Source organism: Myotis yumanensis, unplaced genomic scaffold, assembly GCF_028538775.1.
Source record: "Myotis yumanensis isolate MYYU_CA2020_CCGP unplaced genomic scaffold, mMyoYum1.0.hap1 SCAF_6, whole genome shotgun sequence".
Taxonomy (NCBI): Eukaryota; Metazoa; Chordata; class Mammalia; order Chiroptera; family Vespertilionidae; genus Myotis; species Myotis yumanensis.
Genome location: NW_027223757.1, coordinates 36,099,216 through 36,116,927, shown reverse-complemented (window position 1 = coordinate 36,116,927; position 17,712 = coordinate 36,099,216). Strand labels below are relative to the sequence as shown.

The 17,712-nt window shown below is 42.5% G+C and overlaps 1 protein-coding gene across 1 annotated transcript in view; it reads left to right on the top strand.

The window, feature by feature from the left end:
- SLC16A10 (solute carrier family 16 member 10) overlaps positions 1-17,712 on the top strand; it is an 89,738-nt gene that overhangs the window by 37,330 nt on the left and 34,696 nt on the right. The window lies entirely within an intron of this gene.

Below are 17,712 nucleotides of genomic sequence, written 5' to 3'. Positions count from 1 at the left end.
GTTCCGCGCCAGCACAGCCAAGGGTGAACCTGAGTGGGGGCGGTGAAGGATTGAGGAAAGACAGACAAGAGAATGAAAGCTGGGTCTAGGTGGGATGCTGCTCCCGGATAGAGAGACAGTGCCAGCGCCCACAAGCCGTGTCTTTATTTTATAGCAGATGCCATGAGACAAAGTAATGGCGTGATCAAGATGTTTACAACAGTCCTGACCGGTTTGGCTCACTGGATAGAGCGTCGGCCTGGGGACTGACGGGTCTCAGGTTCGATTCCTGTCAAGGGCATGTACCTTAGTTGCAGGCACATCCCCAGTGGGGGGTGTGCAGGAGGCAACTGATCGATGCTTCTCTTTCATCGATGTTTCTGACTCTCTATCCCTCTCCCTTCCTCTCTGTAAAAAATCAATAAAATATATTTAAAAAAAAGATGTTTACAACATTCTCGTGGGTTTCGATCCTACTCAGTTACACGCACCTGAACTCTATCAATCCCACATCACTTAGGCACATGGAGACACGTGTTCGGACCATATGTTCAAGCTTACACATACAGCTGTTGGCTATAGTTGTGCTGGGGAGGGCTCTGCCCTCCAAGCTGGGACTTGCACGTGGCAATGAGAGGACTGTGCCCTCTCCTCAGGCCAAGGCTTGAACCTGTCCAAACACTGGAGCCATGCCCCACAGTAAGATGTTAAAATTAAGATGCATTAAAATAACTATGTGACTTGATGAATTTACCAAAAAACCACTCTCTCCTGGTTTCATCAACTTGCCCTTGACATCCTTTTGCCTCTGGTAAGTTTTTCTAGGATGGTCTGAATAAAGGAGTGTAATTTCTTGGACAGTTCTATGGTTAAGTAATTTCTTACCACTTTCTTCAATCCATATAGCAATAAAAGTTTATATTTATACCATATATTTGCTGTTAGAATTGCTTTCCATTGCTATATAAGAAATGTAAAGTCTGTTTACTGCTTTACACTCCTGGTGTCTTTTTACATAAATAGCATCCTTAATCCTAACTTGACCAACATGTAGGATGGTAGTATGGTTCTCCTCCTCATTGTACAGATGAGGAAACTGAGGTGCAGATTGACTAGATAAAACAGGGGGTACCTGCAGAACCTAGGACGCAGACCTGATCTTTGGACTTCGAACTCCATGTTCCTTGTATTGTTCTATACTGAATATTGTTGTATACTGATTTCCATGATAAATTCTTAGCAAAGACAGGGATGGCAATTAGCAACTTGAATCCATAATGGCTTTATTTAGACGCCTGCATGTACATATTTTATTGTATGTGTTTATATGTAATATTTGTCATACATAATAATTATAATCCATAGTGCCTTATTTTAGATTTATAGTTGAGAACCAGTTGTTATTATAGTGGGAATTATCTTAAAATCCTAGAATAAGAGATTTTGAAGACTATTCAAAACAGTGGTGTAGATTGGGTATTAGCTCTCTCTCTCTTTTTTTTCTGTGATGAATGAGGACCCAGTGTGCTGGTGTTTAGCTATAAAGGTGAAGCTGACTTCACCAGGAGTATTTTCTTGGTGTTTATAGGTCCTCTTTGACATGAATCCTTTGGTTAGCTTGTTCCTGTAATTCATTTATACTTACATAGTGGCTGCTGAAGGATAGTTGGTAAAACATGCATTCATTTATATTGAAATATATGTAGGAGTGCTGTATTCATACTACTAAGGACAGCTGTGCCAGCGATGAAGTGTGCAATTAAAGAAGTTTGCTTACTACATTTCTTTTTGACCTAGATTCACATTAGGCAACTCGTGACTGTTTAGGATATTGTAATACATCTGCATAGCACTTTATGCTTTTCAGTGTTCTTATATATTTGCTCCTAACAATAAACCTGTTTAGACTAGTGAAATGACATGACTATTATCATATTACAAATGAAGAAATCTGATTTGGAAATAGTATAGCACTGTGGTTAAGAATATGAGGTTTGTTTGTTTTTGTTGTTGTTTGTTTTTTAACAGAATATGATTATATTTATTACATAAGTTTGATACAATCAAAAAGTAAAACACCAGAGTAAAATAGTAACAAAAAACATGGTATTTCATTTGCAATGCATGAGAAATGGTTAACATCTTTAGTCATAAACAAGCTCTTAAAAACCAGTTCCACTATAATAATGCAAGGAAACTGGAAAAAATAAAATGAAAAAGTACAAGTGATGATTAAGCATTGAGCATATATGATTTTGCTGAGCAGTGATGAAGAATAATTTCTCTGCAGTGTCAGTGAGCAGAATAAAGACACTGACATCTAATATTCTACAGTTTTGAACAGTGTTGTGCAGTGTGAACTCTCAAACACCGGGAGGCAGATTAATGAGAAGCACCTATAATGAGGAGGAAAGCTAACTTTTGAATCTATATATAAATTGAGTATTTTTGGCCAGAGCAATTCCAATTCATTGGTATTATTTCAACAAGTTAAGAATATGAGTTTTTATATTATTATATAATCTTTTATGAATGAGACCAGAATCCTGGCTTTACAGCAGGTTAATCTCTCTAAGCCTTGGTATCCTAATCCGTAAAATGGGGGACCTTGTGAAGTTGTGGGAGAGTTTAAATGAGATAAAGAGTAGAAAGTAGGTAATCAATATAGTGGGCAGTCAATAAATACTGGGTGGCATTATCATCTTCAGAGGTTATATTACACATTTATTTAACTCAACAAAAATCGAGAGCCTCTTCTATGTTCTAGTCACTGGGCTAGGCATCAGGGACATGATGGTGAACTAGACAGATAGGGTCCTTACTCTAATATAATTTACATTTTAGTGGTAAAAATGGTAAAGGAGTCAATAAGAATTTCATGGAGTGTAAGGACTTTGAAGAAAGTGAAAGGGGACAGTATTTGAAAAGGGCATCCTTAGGTTGGGAAATTCTGTTGGAGAAAGTGGCATTTGATCTCAGACTCAAGTAGCCACAGCCATAAGAAGGTCGGGAGCCTTGGCTGGGTAGCCCAGTTGGTTAGAGCATCGTCCAATGCTCTTAGGTTGCAGGTTCAATCCCAGTCAGGGCACATAAACCAATGAATGCATAAATAAGTGGAACAACAAATTGATGCGTCTCTCTTTCTCTCTCTCTCTCTCTCTCTCTCTCCCTTCCCTCCCTCTTCCCCTCTCTCCCCCCTCCCTCCCTCTCTCCCTCCCTCAAATAAATTTTTTTTTTAAAAAAGGTCTGGCGGAATAGCCTTCCAGGAGGGGGAAAATGGCAGTGCAAAGTCTGAGAGGCAGGATGAGAGTGGCACAGAACAGGAAGACCTTGTCCTGGGTGGAGAGAGGCGGGGGATGGGGGAAAGTGGGGGACGGGGCAGGGGGAGAGGGTGGATTGTGTAAGATTTGTAGGCCAGGGTAAAGAGCTTGGGTTTCTTTCAAGTGTGGGGTTTTGAGCAGGGGAGGGATATGTCCAACTTTGGGCAAGCACTAGGCAAGGTGTTATGAAGGAGACAAAGGTATCGGCAAAACATTTCTTCCTTCCTGTAGTTTATAGTCTTTGGTGTCATAAAACCAGTGCCTGGCAGATTAGCAGTTAGAACACTGCAGTGTTTCTGCTGGCGTGCTCCCAATCTGATCATGGATGCAATGTGTCACGTATGCTCCCAGCAGTCATCTCTGACGTGACATTATGGTTCTTGTTATCTATCAATGAATCTCTCTTAACAGTCTAAAGGGCGTGGAGGATGGAGGCAAAGTTGGGGGGCAGGGAGAAAAAGAGGCTATTTGTGAACACTGGATACAAAATAGGGATTAGGAAGTAGGGGAGTGAAGGGGAAAGGCAAGATCCTGTTGTGCACAGAGATGTGGCTCCTTAAGGTGGCATGGTCTGGGTCGTGTTTCTCCCAGGTTGGTGAATCCAGGCTGTCCAACCCCAGATGCCACTGTGGCTTCGTAGCTCGAGGTTGTTTATTGGCAACTTTTCTCATTTCCACTAAGGGCAAAAGGGGCAGCAATATCCTGTGTTTTCTTCTCCAAATAGGGTTCCAGTCCCTTGGAAGTCTGTTTCTTTGAATCATCCCATCAATTTAATGTTAATGAATTAACATTCTAATAATTATATGTAATTGTTATCATAGCTAACATTTATTTAATGCTTACTGAGAGCTAGTTATAAGCTCCTTTATCTACATTATTCTACTAATCCTAAATCCTCTGAGGTAGACACTACTATCCTTTTCGTTTTACTGATGGGGAAAACGAGGCACAGAGAGCTTAATTAATCTGCTTGTGGTCCCAGAGCAGGTCAATGAAGCCAGTGCTCAAACCATGCTTAACACTAGACTGAAGAATATGTCTTTACTTGGTTATTTATGGGCTGATAAGAAAGGGATGGAGTGGTGGTCTTTTATTGAAGAAAGTAGACTAGCTGAGCAAGACAATGCCAGTTTTAAGAAGAAATATAGAAGTTCTAAAGCACCATGCCATAAATCTTTCTGCCCTGAAGTGTTCTACCTGTGCACCATTAAGTGAAATGCATTAAGGGAGGCTATTTATTGAGGCTATTTATTGTGTTGTCCCTTATAGGAAGTGGCTATTGCCCAACTGTCATGGCTCAGTGGTTGAGCATCAACCTACGAACCAGGAGGTCACAGTTCAAATCCCGGTCAGGGCACATGCCTGGGCTGTGGGCTCGGTCCCCAGTGGGGGCGTGCAGGAGGTAACCAATCAATGTGTCCTTTCATCTTTGATGTTTCTCTCTCTCTCTACCTCTCCTTTCCTCTCTGAAATCAATAAAAATATATTTTTTTAAAAAAGAAAGTGGCTTACCAGTTACAGATTGTGGTTATTACCTCTTTTGTGCTTTTCTATTGTAAAACAATATAATATTATTAATATCAAAATTTATAAGTCAAGAAAAACTTTACCCCCAAATTAACTTTTTATTTTTTCACATTCACTTCCAGTTCTTGTGTTTATTTGTGTATAACTTGTACACACTTATAGAATGTCCATTAATTTTTCATTTAACATTATGTGATATGTAATGAGTCTTAAAGTTAAGCAGTAAGCCTATCCAGTGAAAAGGAAAAGATTGCAATATGAAAAGGCTAAAAGGCATTCGTAATCGATTGGGGTGATGCCTACCAGGCAGCCACGTCAGATTTGGAGCTGGCCTTGGAAGGAGCAGCTGTATTTTTGGACCTTGGAAACTCTTCATCTTTCCATGTAGTCTGTCAGGCTTCCAAGGAAGTCAGGGGGAAATGGAAAAATACAGTGATTTGGAACTGATGTGAAACTAACAAGCTGCTGGAGTTCAGTGTTGCAAACGAGGAAAAACAGTCCCTGCCTGATGTGGTACTTCAGTAGAGGGTAAAGCTTTAGTGAATGGGCTGTGCATTGTTTGTCAGAATTGTTTGTCAGAATTATCAATAGTGGTTATAAAAGCAGTTTTATCCGACTGGAAGAACAAAGTACTTGACAAATACTATTTTAGTGATAAACTCAACTTAAATATCCTGTATTTAAGTTGAGTTTTAATTCAAAGTGGCTTTTAAGTTCCAAATTTATGTAACTATAGACTAGCCACATGGTATTCAAAGGCCTCCTTGATCTATCTCCCAACACCCTAAGGAAGATGGCACATTCAAGATCTTTACTGATAGCCACCCCCACATCCCTGCCACCCCGGACCCAATTACCCTTTTCTCTTGTGCAGCCAGATGTGACAAGAGGTCAGTTGAGTGAAAGGCAATGGGACAAAGTGGAAATTCTGTTAAATCAGTTTGGAGAAGGCCTGAGACCGTTGATAGAGACATTTGTTTCCTCTTTCCTCCTTTAAAAAATAAGTAAAATTCAAGTAATTTTTTTTTTTGGCGGGGGAGGGCTTTGACACATAGATGATCTGATCGAGTTCATCTTACACAGCAGATCTCTGAGAACATAGTTTACACAAACTAGAATTACAAAATCAGGTTTTATGTTAAGTTCAGGCCATTACACTTTAAATTAAGGACACCTACATTTGAGGTATAAACTGGAATATTTAATTGTGAGACATATAATTATATTAGAACATTTGGTTGCTTTAAGACACTTCTTTGTGTGTGCTCTAAGACTCCCCCCCCTTACTTCATCATAACAAAATGTGAGGCAGATGTTGGTACTGGAGCATATATATAGGTCAGGGGAGATGTGTTCTAAATGAAATGCCGCCCCAGTGGAGTCCGCACGGCTACAGTGCTATTTCCAGGGGAGCAGACCTTCCTGTTAGGTTCATGGTAAAGGCTTTCTTCTCTTCCACAGAAACTTGTTTTTGTGACAGTCTTCAGTGAACCCGTTTGATTTCACTTGTGGCTTCCTTTGTGTTTACATATAAATAGTACCTGGAAAGAAGCATCTTTCCCTAAGATGATATTTTTTGGAGGGGCCTCTACCATTCTGGGGGAGCACTTCAGTTGAGTAACCACTGTGTACTCTCAGCTGCGGACATCCTGTTGTGTGTGTGGAGTTGCCGGTGGCCTGGCACACATTCCATCTGCCCTCGGAGGCTGCAGCCTTGCCAGGCAGAGAGACCACTCATGTTTGCTCCTGCTGTTTGCTGGGTGCCTCTGTTTCTGAGAATGCACTTCTTCCCAGGGCCCCAGACCTAGGTTCCAGGTAGCCTGCATCTATGCTCCCACCTGCCCATCCCTGTTCTGATGGAATGCACTAGGATACTAGAGTAGCTTTTCCCATAAGGATAGTCTGTTGTGTTTTTCTTTTTCTTTTTTGTTAATCCTCACCCGAGGAGATATTTTCCATTGATTGTTAGAGAGTGGAAGGGAGGGGGAGAGAGAGAGAGAGAGAGAGAGAGAGAGAGAGAGAGAGAGAAATAGAAATATCCATGTGAGAGACACATCGATTGGTTGCCTCCTGCACATGCTCTGACTGGCACTGGGGATTGAGCCCACAACCAAGGTACGTGCCCTGACCAGAATCAAACCTGAGACCCTTCAGTCCGTGGGCCAATGCTCTACCCACTGAGCAAAATTGGCTAGGGCATAATCTGTTTTTTAAATAGGCAGCAATGTATAGTAGATAAGAGCATGATTTAAGCTTCCTGTGTTTGAATCCTGGCTGGGTTACTGACTAGCTGGTCAAGTTACTTAATCTTGGTCAAGTTACTTAATTTTTCTGTGCTTTGGTTTCCTTAGATAAAAAGGGGATATTAATAACTCCCTCCTTATAGGGTTGTTATGATGAGTAAATGAATTAATATTTATAAACACTTAGAACTGTATCTAGCATATGTTAGACATTATATAAGCATAAAGTAAACAAATACTTTTTTCTGATTATAAAAATAATACACTAACATTGAAGAAAACTTGGAGAATTCAGAAAAGTATTGCTTAGCAAGAGTCGGAAGGACTAAAAAGATGGGCAGTCAAGATGGCAGGAGTGTATTTCAAGGCAGGGAGCTGTGATGTCAAGGAGCTGAGACTAGAGGCTGGTCTTTGAACCCCTAGCCTGGTTGTCTTAGTCATCATGATGTTCTCTTGTTTTTCCAGTTCCTAGATCTGTCTTCCACCCTTGATAAATCAATGAATTTGGTGTACTAGTATTTGAGGAATCTTCAGCGAGCTGGCCTTGAGCCAGCATTCTACCTCCTTGCTCTATGGCCTTTTAGAGAATTAATCCTTGTGAGCCTCAGGTTTCCTACCGTTGAAATAGAGTTAGTATTCCCTGTCTGGCAGGGGTGCTGCCAGGATTAAATGACCTCTGTCTACGGTCCTGTGTCTGGCCAGGTGCTGGTTGGGTGTTCTTTTCCCTTGGTTCCTTCCCAGCTCTTCTAACAGTGCTGGAGCTGATGTATATAGAAGGTCTCTGGTTGCCTCAGGGAAGGAGGATTCTGGGGAGTTGTATGGTTTGACTTAAATCCTCAAAATTGTTTTCATATATAAACAAAGTGAGCATACTTTTCCCATCTCACCCATACTTTTTACCAAGTTTAGCTGGAAGATTTATAGTATCCATCAGGGTCACATATTGTAACCTCCAAGATGCTTTTTCCTTTCCTCTTTCTTTTACTGTGAAATGTAACCTACGTACAGAAAGTGCAAAAACACATCTGTATAGTGTGAAGAAACAGCACATTGCCAGCCCAGCCTGCTTTAAAATACACATGGAGTTCTACATATCTTACATCTAACAACTATTAGAAGCCGAAACCGGTTTGGCTCAGTGGATAGAGCATCGACCTGTGGACTGAAAGGTCCCAGGTTCGATTCCGGTCAAGGGCATGTACCTGGGTTGCGGGCACATCCCCAGTAGGAGATGTGCAGGAGGTGGCTGATCAATGTTTCTCTCTCATCGATGTTTCTAACTCTCTATCTCTCTCCCTTCCTCTCTGTAAAAAATCAATAAAATATATTTTAAAAAAAAATAACAACTATTAGAATATGCTCTCTACTTGACAAATAAAACCTTCACAACAACAAAATTAGGAAATATGTAAAGTTATGTGTTATTGTTGTTTTTTTTAAAGAATTTTTAAATGATTTCAGAGAAGAAGGGAGAGGAAGAGAGAGCGAGCCCCCCACTGGGAGACTGAGCCCCCAACCTGGGCATGATTCACTTCCCACCATGACTTCCTGGTTCATAGGTTGATTCTCAACCACCGAACCACACTGGCCAGGCTAAAGTTACGTTTTAAAGAAACTGAGAATTAGCCCTGGCCAGGTGGCTCAGTTAGTTGGAGTGTCATTCCTGGGCGTGTACGGGAGGCAACCAATCCATGTTTCTCCGCCTCACAAAATCAATGTCTCTGTCTCTGTCTCTGTCTCTCTCTCTCTCTCTCTCTCTCTCCCTCCCCCTTTGTCCAAGAAAGGAGGGGCATTTATCTGAGGTGTCCCTTGAGATAAACTTTAATCATGCAGGTATTTCGGACATTCAAAGTCATTGCCAGTAAAAAGACTACTTTATGCAGGCAGGACCGTAGCAGGCAATTTCATCTGACCTTATCTATATATATAAAGAGGCAATATGCAAATTAGGCCAGGACGCTGTAACGGCCACAACCAGCTCAGGAGGAGGGGCCTGGCATGGGCCCAGAGTCTGAGAGAACAACAGACAGGGCGGCCCGTGCCCGGCCCCGGAGCCAGAGAGAACAACACGCAGGGGGGCCGGCCCCAGCCCCATGGCCGTGGCGCTGGGCTGCTGAGGCTGGAGCAGAGACACAAACCCGCAGGAGGGCCGGTTTCTATTCTGACCAAGGGCATGTACCTAGGTTGCAGGCTCCTCCCTGGCCGGGGCCCAGATTAGGGCTCATGCAGGAAGCAACCAATCAAAGTGTGCCTCTCACATTGATGTTTTTCTCTGTCTTTCCCTCTCTCTTCCACGCTTTCTAAAAATCAATGGGAAAATATCCTCATGTGAGGATAAAAAAATAAAAGAAAGAAAGAAAGAAATATCGTATCCTATGAAAGAGACATCTTGAAAATGCCTAAAGAAAGTTGTCATTTTTTCATGGTGAAGGGACTGGAGTCCATGTTGATGAAAACACCTTGGCGGCTGCGGCAGCCAGCAGTGGCTGCAGCAGCAGGGTAATGGTGCCGGTGCCTTCCCCTGATCAGCCCAGTTGCCTCCTGCAGAGGGAGGCAGATTGCTGCTTAGGCCTGCTCCCCTTGGGAAGCGGGCCAAAGACGTCAGTAGGACATCCCCTGAGGGCTCCCGGACTGTGAGAGGGGGCAGGCTGGGCTGAGGGGACCCCCCCCCCCCTCCCCAGTGCATGAATTTCGTGTACTGGGCCTCTAGTATTAGTATAATTATTACTGCCAGAGGAATTATACCACACAAATAGTTACAGTTGCAATTCACACAGCAATTTTTTTTAAGTTTTTTTTTAATGAAATCTTTATTGTTCAGATTATTACATTAGTTACTCTTTTTTCCCACCATAACTCCCCTCCACCCAGTTCCAACCCCACCCTCTGCCCTCACTCCCCACCCACTGTCCTCATCCATAGGTGCACGATTATTGTCTAATCTCTTCACTCACCCCCACACCCCTTTCTCCCCCCCGCCCCCAAGAATAGTCAGTCCATTCCCTTTCTATGTCCCTGATTCTATTACAATCACCAGTTCATCAGATTATTTATTCACTTGATTTTTAGATTCACTTGTTGATAGATGTGTATTTGTTGTTCATAATTTGTATCTTTACCTTTTTCTTCTTCTTCTTCTTCTTAAAGGATACCTTTCATGCATCTATATAAGCATAACTAATGGACATAAGACACTGGGGGGTAAGGGAGGGCAGGGGTTTGTCAAGGGACGGGGGGAAAAAGGGCACTTATGTAATACCCTTTGTAATACTTTTAGCAAAAATAAAAAAAATAAAGGATACCTTTCAGCATTTCATATAATACTGGTTTGGTGGTGATGAACTCCTTTAGCTTTTTCTTATCTGTGAAGCTCTTTATCTGGCCTTCACTTCTGAATGATAGCTTTGCTGGATAAAGTAGTCTTGGTTGTAGGTTTTTGGTATTCATCACTTTGAATATTTCTTGCCACTCCCTTCTGGCCTGCAAAGTTTCTGTTGAGAAATCAGCTGACAGTCGTATGGGTACTCCCTTGTAGGTAACTGATTTTCTTTCTCTTGCTGCTTTTAGGATTCTCTCTTTGTCTTTTGCTCTTGGCATTTTAATTATGATGTGTCTTGGTGTGGTCCTCTTTGGATTCCTTTTGTTTGGGGTTCTTTGCGCTTCCTGGACTTGGAAGTCTATTCCTTTCACCAGGTAGGGGAAGTTTTCTGTCATTATTTCTTCAAATAGATTTTCAATATCTTGCTCTCTCTCATCTTCTGGCACCCCTATAATTCGGATGTTGGTACGCTTGAAGCTGTCCCAGAGGCTCCTTACACTATCTTCGTATTTTTGGATTCTTTTTTCATTTTGCTTTTCCGGTTGGGTGTTTTTTGCTTCTTCGTATTTCAAATCTTTGACTTGATCCTTGCGACCCTCTGGTCTGCTGTTGGGAGTCTGTATAATATTCTTTATTTCAGTCAGTGTATGCTTAATTTCTAGTTGGTCCTTTATCACAACATCGAGGGTCTCATTAGATTTCTTGAGGATCTCACTACATTTATCAGCAGTCTTACCAGTCTTTTCTAGGATCTCACTACATTTATCGGCGGTCTCATCAGTCTTTTCGAGGGCCTTACTCAATTTATCGGCGGCTTCTAAACAGTTCTTTAAAGACCTTAAAAGTGTGGTTTTGAACTCTATATCCAACAGTTTGCTTTCCTCCAATTCTGTCGTTTGTGTCCTGTTTCTTTGTCTCGGCATTTTTTATGCTTCGCTGTGTCGATAGAGTGCCTTTCTGTGCTAAGTGTCCCAATTACCTGAGGTAGACACTCTTGGTGCACCCCCTTGTGGGCTTTGTGCACAGTCTTGTAGTTAAGCCTTGATTGTTGTAGTTATCACTGTGAGGAATTGACCTCCAGGCCAATTGGCTGTGAGAATCAGCTGTGTCTGCGGTGGGAGAACTTTTGTGCTGGAAACACCCCTCTGGGGCTAGACTTGCTTCGATGGGGCTTTGGTGCTCACTGAGTCTGCCCCCTGAGTGTGTCTTTTATGGTTCCACGGAGCTGCAAACTGGATGGTCCCTCTCTGACCTCTGGGCTTCCTGGCTCCTGGATCTCTAGGGAGGTGCTAATCTAGCCTTTGCCTGAGGCTATCCAGCAAAAGCCTCCCTGCAGGGGTTGGGCGGGGCGGGTCCCACGGGATCAACAGGGCGGGGTTAGCAATTATGGCTGCTCTCAGTCTTGCCCTCAGAGGCTCTGCTTCTCAGTGTCCCAGTAATCACTGCAAGCCCCACGGAGAGAAAGCTGCCCTAGGGTTCTGAGCGATGCCAGACAGTCCCACTTCTCCCGTATGAGTCTGGGTCCTTAGAGACTCGCCCGGAACTGGAGCTCAGAGCCTGAGACTCCCTCCCGATTGAAAACGACAACCGCGCCCTCAGCCTCCAGCCTGCCCCGCATGCACTCCGCACCTTAGTATTTTACTTCAGCACTGTGCCTCCTCTGAGCCTCGGTATGCTTTTCTCTTTCCTCCCAGTTGTAGAACTTCCACTCAGCCAGCCTTCCTGTGGTTCTGGATGATGTCCGTTCTGTCTTTTAGTTGTATTTTTGAAGTGGTTGTTCGAGGCAGCAAACTCCCATGTTTACCTATGCCGCCATCTTGGTTTTCGTCACACAGCAATTTATTCTCCTTTTATCATTGCAGTGGGCACAAAGCTTTATTAACACACAGCACACTGTTACTCACAAAATTCCTGGTGCTGTGGGTACAGGCTTAAAGGGAGCTCCCAAAATGTGGCTTCCTCTGGTGGCAGCAGCGGTACCTTCTCTGGCTGGCTGGTCAGGTCAGGAATGAAGTTTCAGTTTCAGGGCAGCGTTGCCTTCAGAAATCTCTGTGCACAGCATGGATCAATCTGTGGCCCCACTGTTCGTCTGTCTTCTGGCACGGAGTGGAGCTGAGCGAAGTAGAGAAGGGGACTGCGCCCAAGCTGAAGGCGATCAGCGAAGATAACTTCTAGCGATGAGAGCCACCAGTGCAGCGCAGGGATCAAAGCAATTAGCAACAACCAGGCGTCCAACGATCAAGCAATGATCAACTTGAATGGTGTTAGGGGACCCTTTAAATAGCCTGTGGTACCCATGGCAGTCCATGGGGGAGTAGGGGGGTTCTGGTAAACGAAATGCGTAACAAGATTTCAAGTTTAACATTAGTTCCGATGGCATATCAGTAAACAAACTTGTAAGCACTCGGTTTCACTCTGGGGAGGGGGAGGAGTATACGTCATCTGACGTATGGTTATCAGGGCAAGTCACTCTAGGTCAGCAGTCTAAGTTCAAATCCTTATCAATGGAATACGCGTGCTTCAGGGCGGTGGGGAATGTGTCGTTAAAATCACACTTTAAGTTTCAGGACAGTTAACTCAAACCTTTTAAACATTTTTTGTCATTTTTAAACATTTCTATATTTTACTACAACACCCTTCCTCTCTCTCTAACATCAATTAAGGCATATCCTCTATAAATAGAGGAATGTGAATTTTCTAATGCTGCCAAATGTTTCTCTCCATGTGCAATGGCTGTGATTACCATGCTAATTGGTGAGTGCCATCAGAACCATGAAGTGGAACAGGAAGAACAGCAAGAAAAGGAATACTCATGTCTACTTGGAAGTGAAACTTCATTATGCAAGAATCACTGCAGTCGTGCCGTGTGACAGAAAGACTTGCCAAGTTAGTTTTTCTCGTACCTGAGTGCTTCTGCGCTCAAGTCCTCTGCACACACTCGAGTCCTCGTGGTGCCAGTTGGGAGTTTGGCAGTGGCACAGCCACAACTTCGTGGCCTCTAGATGAGACCCCTTTGTTTTTAGGATATAGGACAGCAGATGTGGAAATGGACTTCTTTGAGCCCTGAACAAGAGCACTGTGAGGCTCACGGTGTCAGTGCTGAGCCTCCACGTGTTCTGGAATAAGATTTGTTGTGAGAGTGTGCACCTATGACCTGCAGGGCTCCCTCTGGGGGTCTCTAAGGGAGTGCTGCTGGTCACGGCACCCCATCTTTAGGCCTTGGCTGATCATCCATCTGGTTTTACACTTTCAATAGATACCTGTTATTTGAATTTGATTTTGAGATTAAATAGAATGGCAGAGATAAATATCATTTGGCTAAGACAAATCTTTTTTTTTTTTTTCCTTTTGTGGTATGGCAAGAAGATCAAGATTTCTAGAACATAGAAGAACAGAGTAAAAGCTGACTGGTTTTGGTATCTTTTAAGCTATTTTTTTCTCAGTTATTCATCAACTCAGCTTGTCTTAATAAACTTTTTTATGTGAAAGCTGTTCTAGGTCCAATGTGAGTGAGAGGCTTGGCTTGCAACCCAGCCTGAAAATGCAGTTGATGGCTTATGTTGGCAGTTTAAATGTTATCTCTTCATTTTCTGCTATTCAGTGGTAAGTAACACCCTGGCAGAATTACTTGTTGCCAGGAATGCTGATCTGAGAGTCTTTGTTTGGTTAGCCCTTAGGATGGAGATAGAAATCTACCTGTTAGGTTGAAACTGATTTGTGCAGGCTGATGCTTCCCTGGGATATCAGGGCTTGTTTGAACAGAGCAGTCTTAGGAGGAGGTGCTCCAGGTGTCTCCAGAGTTGTGCTGTGGTTGTTCACAGACATTGGCTACTCTTGGTGGGTGGTATGTAGTGGTTGAAATTTGGCCTTCAGACTGCCTGGCTTCCCTTCCTCCTGTGTATCTTTGTGGCCTTGGGCAAGTTGTTTAACCATTCTTTGCCTCAGTTTCCTCCTCTGTAATGATAATAAGAGTACTTCAATCAGGGTTGTTTAAGGATTAAAATAGTAATGCATACAAAGCACTTAAGCAGTGCCTGGCACATAGGAAGCATCTAATAAATGTTACTTAGCACAAAACTCTGTAGGAAATGTATACAAAGTTCTGTACTGGTCTACAGAAGGGGCTCTGGTTTGAGATTAACCAGAAATGTTACCTTGGAGTTTTCCTAGACTGAATTACTTGTACTCAAATAAACCCCTTCGAATGGAGTAGACCAAGCATGTCAAACTCGTGGCCCGCGGGCCACATGTGGCCCACAACAAATATTTTTTTGGCCTAGCCAATATAACGGTATGTAAAAAGCATTTTAATAAAAATTTCATAACTTAATTTTTACGATATCCTATTATACATAATCTATCCTATCTAATAATAGACAAACAGGGTAATTGACCATACCTTCGCTATGCCTCCCATTGGCTAATCAGAGTGATATGCAAATTAACCGCCAACAAAGATGGTGGTTAATTTGCATACGTAGGCTCCAAGCGGCGTGAAGACTAAAGGCGAGCTGGAGCAGCGAAGACGGAAGACAGAAGGCGGCTCCGGCTGGGGCCACAAAGACGGAGGACGGAAAGTGGCTCCGGCTGGGGCTACGAAAATGGAGGACGGAAGGCGGCTCCGGCCAGAGTGAAGGCCTGGGTCCCGGGTGCTGGAGGAAAACCGGTGCCCGCAGCCAGGAGAAGGGAAGGCCTATTGCACGAATCTCTTCGTGCAGCAGGCCTCTAGTATGTATATAAAAGGCTAATATGCTAAGTGTCCTACTGTCTGACTCGTCACTATGACATGCACTGACCACCAGGGGGCAGACACTCAAAACACAGGAGCTGCTGTGACGTGCACTGGCCTTTTACAGAGAAATGGCGCCGTGGACCTGGTGCCCACAAAGCAACACTTGGCTTTCCCCAAGTGGGACACAGGCCCTGCCACAACCCTGGAGCCACAGCCCACCAAATCGCAGCCGCTGCCGAGACCCCATGGTGCAAAATGCAGCCCACAGCCGAGCCCAGCCTGGAAACAGTGGCTGTGGATGCTGGGTAATGACATCACATAGCAATGCCCAGCTTCCTCTCCCTAGTGACTAGCCTCCTTGGAGTTTCTTCAGTCCAGGAACACGACTTGCTTTATAACAAGGTGGAAATATTTACACTTTAACCAAATGTCTGTGAAGCATTTTCCCATGCCTCATCTCATTTGATCCTCACAGAAGTCCTGGAATAGGTAGATAGGAGACTTGGTGGAATTCTATTTTCTTTTCATTAGCTGGAAAACGGAGATTTAGAAAGTTTAGAAACTTGACCCGACTGAAAAGAAGTAAGAAATGGTGGACCTTGAAAATGACTTCAGGTTTTCTCACTGTGCAGAATATAGTCAAACACTGCTGCAGTTAAATATTTTACCCTTTGTTCTCCCTGCGTGATCTGCAATAATAATCTCCTTCATGTTGATATTTACTGTTGTGTTGCTGACAATTACCTGAAAGAGAAGTTGGGGTGCTTCACTGAGCTGGAAAAAGTTTAGCTACATCAGAAAGCAGGTCTAATCAAGCAGGTTTAGTCTATATCTATAAAAGGCTAAGTTGACGTGTGCGATACATATTAAGCTCTCGCTGGTGCCAATCGCACGTGTGTGTTTTGATCTGTCATTGTTGATCGTGAATTTGGTTGACACTTTTATTATGGAAAAAGGGAGAATAGTGATATTAAAATATTTCTTCTAATTAATTTCCTTTCAATGTGCACAAATCCATGCACCAGGCCACTAGTTATTAATAACAAACTACAACGTTCACTAATGACTGATTACTATAATCGTATTGCATTCATTTCCCTTACGCACAGGCGCACCATTTCTCTCCACTAATCCTAGCAGCAAATATTTTAGCAGCCGATTGCCACGTCATTAGTCTTGTACTGACTTGTTTGGTGTGTGCATCAGGAAATATTTCGCTTTCGGAGAATAAGAAAAATAGTTTTATTTGTGTTACACTTATTAATTTGTGCAGTTATTCAGTGTCTGGTAAGTTAATGTTCAAGAAAAAATATTTTTATTAAAATGTTATATTATTTTATGTTAACAATTATTTATTTCAGCCCTTTGTATTCAGCATGTCTCTATCGAAATAAACCTACATTTCTATGAAAATCAAAGCTTTTGTTTTTTTTTTGCTGCCCACATGAACTTAAACCTTGTTTATTTGGCCTGTGTTAGCCTTTGAGTTTGACATGCTTGGAGTACACAGTTCTTTCTCTCCTCTTGAAGGGGATGAGGATAGTATAAGCTTTCCAGAATGACCTTTAATACTCTAAGCTCTGTGAGGTATTAATATTCCTTTTTACTTTTTAAATAACACATGCTGCTATTAAGTATTAAATGGCAACATAAAGCTTTATGATTTAAATTACTTTTAAATTCTTCAAGATCTCACAAAAGAACTTTTTTGAAATACATGTCTTTCTCCACTTAGGCTGGCTTGATGTTTACCTTCTTTGGCAGAAATGATACATGTCTGGGTTGCGGGTTCCATCCCCAGTTGGGGGCGGGCAAGAGGCAGCCGATTCATCAGTGATTCTCTGTCATCACTGATGTTTCCATCCCTCTCTCCTCTCCCTCTCCTTTCTTTTCTCTGAAATAAGTTTAAAAAATATTATATATATATATATATGCCATGGTGCTTGCCTGTGGGTACTCATAGTGGATGTTTTTTAATGAAGGACTCTTGGGTATATCTTCTTATTCCTGTTTACACCTTGAATGTTTAGTTTGGATCCCACTAAAGTTGCAAAGCCTTGGCAAGTTGCTTATTTAACATCTTTAATCTTTTCCCCCATATTTAAGATGAGAGGATAATATACCTTGCAGGGCTGCCTAAAGATCTAAGACAGTTCTGTGCAGGCCCTTCCCATGGATTAGAAGGCATTCCAGAGAGATTAGTTCTCTCCTGCATCTGTCCCCACCCGACTCTCATCAGTGATTAATGATTTCCCTGGCAGAGCAAACAATTTTCTGCAATTATTGGATATTGAGTTCTATATATGTTAATAGGTTAAGATGATTGATAGTGTCATCCAGACTTGTATATTTTCTTGATTTTTTTTTTGGGTGGGGGAGCGTGTCTTCTGGTTCTATTAATTGCTGAGAGAGATGTGCTAAAATATACAACTACAATTGTGGATTTGTCTAGTTCTCCCTGTAGTTCTCTGCTTTATTTTGTGTGTGTTTTTTTATGACATTTTTTGTTGCTGTTGAAATCTTCCATATAGATTCATTTCTTGTTTTATCAGCATTATTGAGGTATAATTGACGTAATAAACTGTTTAGCAT